General features: G+C 39.5%; 1 non-coding gene across 1 annotated transcript; it reads left to right on the top strand.

Annotated features, from left to right (window-relative positions):
* Positions 1 to 1,454: 1,454 nt before the first annotated feature.
* Positions 1,455 to 1,617, top strand: LOC126023070 (U1 spliceosomal RNA). The gene has a single exon (XR_007500287.1). It is a non-coding gene; the product is annotated as a U1 spliceosomal RNA (small nuclear RNA).
* Positions 1,618 to 2,096: the final 479 nt, after the last annotated feature.

Genomic DNA, 2,096 nt, shown 5'->3' with positions numbered 1-2,096 from the left:
AGTTGAGAGAAGTGAAAGCCTTCATGGAGAAGAATGGGAATGCTGTTTCTGAGTTGAGTGATCACAAATGGCTAAGGACTTAGCTTTTCTTGTTGACATCACAATAAGCTGAATGTACTAAATGTATAAGATGTTACAAGGCCCAGGGCAGCTTATCAGTGCTGCTATGACAACATGAGAGCATTCTCCACAAAACTTGTGTTATGGAAATCCCAGCTCTCTCAGGCAAACCTTTGCCATTTCCCAGAATGCAAGGAACTTGTGGATGCAGGCATACCATTCAGTGGTGAGAAATATGTTGATGTTATTTTTAAGCTCGAGAAGAAATTTGATAACAGCTTTGCAGACTTCAAAAAGCACAGAGCCACTTTCCAAATTTTTGTGGACCCCTTTTCCTTTGATGTGCAAGATGCCCCTCCTGTGCTTCAAATGGAGCTCATTGACCTGCAATGCAACTCTGATCTCAAAGCCAAGTTCAGGGAGATTAGTGGAAAAGCAGACATGCATGGGCAATTTTTGAGAGAATTGCCCCCCAGCTTCCCTGAGCATTCCCAAATGTTCAAGCACACTATGTGCCTTTTTGGGAGCACATATTTGTGTGAAAAGTTATTCTCCACATTGAACATCAATAAGTCAAAGTACAGGTCTAGACTTAATGATGATCATCTTCAAGCCATACTGAGGGTCTCAACTGCTTCCTCTCTAAAGCCAAATGTGGTTCAGATTTGTGAGAAGAAATGCTGTCAAGTCTCTGGCAGCAAGGAATAGGCAAAAGATGCCATGTTCAGAAAAACTGTTCATGATCTTCACTCAATGTTCTATTCATGTTCAGAAGAAATAATTGAAACTGTTAATAATGATGTTTGAGGACTTTTTTTTTGTGAAATCCCTTATGCAGCCCTGCCTCACCCCAACTTTGCCTCTTGTGGCCCCCAGATAAATTGAGTTTGAGACCCCTGGTCTAGGCCAAGTGTCCCCTTATGGAACAAGTTGACATGTTGCTTAGTAGGAAGTCAAGCACTTCTTAGGGATGGAAATCAGCCAGTCCATTCCAAATTACTGAGGTAGCTGAAATCTTTCTTCAGATCTTTTTCTGATTAATATTTTTTACTTGAAACAAGACTCAGTATGATAAGACAGAAAAAGATTGGACAGGAAAACCTAGCACACAGCATATGTAAGTGAAAGAAGACAGAAAGGAAAGTGATATCAAATGAGGTCTTGAATTTCACTTTAATAAATCTTGGGAAAAATGCTCCTGAATATCTGCAACTATGTGGCAGAAATGGAAGGCACCAGCATTGCAGAGGAGGGTGTTCTATAATGTTTCCTTGTGTTTACTTGCATAAATTTTATAACTTCTATGCATAATAAATACAAAGCAAGCATTATCAACAAGTCATAGATATTACAAATCACTAAAGTTGGAGGAGAACTTAGAATGTATTCAATCCATACTTACCTGGTAGAAGAGATACCATGATCATGAAGGTGGTTTCTCCAGGGCGAGGCTCACCCATTGCACTCTGGTATGCTGACCCCTGAGATTTCCCCAAATGTGAAAAACTCGACTGCATAATTTGTGGTAGTGGGGGGCAGTGTTCGCACTCTCCCTTGGAAAAAAACAGAATGTATTCAATCCAACACAGCAACAGACAAGAACCTTATTAAACTTTCCTCTTGAAATAGTTAAGAACCTCATGTAAGAACACAAAATAGTAGCAAAAAAAAAAAACCCCAAAACCAAAACAAAACACAAACAAACAAACAAAAAGAGACAACAAAGACAACAACAAATCCCCACAAAGCAAATATATAATCCCCAAATTTAGGTATTTAATATAAATAGAAGAATTGACCCAATTTTTTTTGTTTTGTTTTTGGAGTTATTCCTGGTTTGTTTTTTGGCTGGACTTTTGTTTTTTTGGGTCACACCTGGCTGCACTCAGAAGTTACTCCTGGCTTTAAGCTCAGAAATAGCTCCTGGTTAGGGGGACCATATGGAATAAAGGGGATAAAACCTATGTTTATCGTGGGTCAGCCAAGTGCAAGGCAAATGCCCTACCACCTGAGCCTGCCAGGAAAAATTTCTGAGA

The sequence above is a fragment of the Suncus etruscus genome, chromosome 11 (assembly GCF_024139225.1).
Source record: "Suncus etruscus isolate mSunEtr1 chromosome 11, mSunEtr1.pri.cur, whole genome shotgun sequence".
Taxonomy (NCBI): Eukaryota; Metazoa; Chordata; class Mammalia; order Eulipotyphla; family Soricidae; genus Suncus; species Suncus etruscus.
This window is presented reverse-complemented; position numbering and strand designations above follow the sequence as displayed.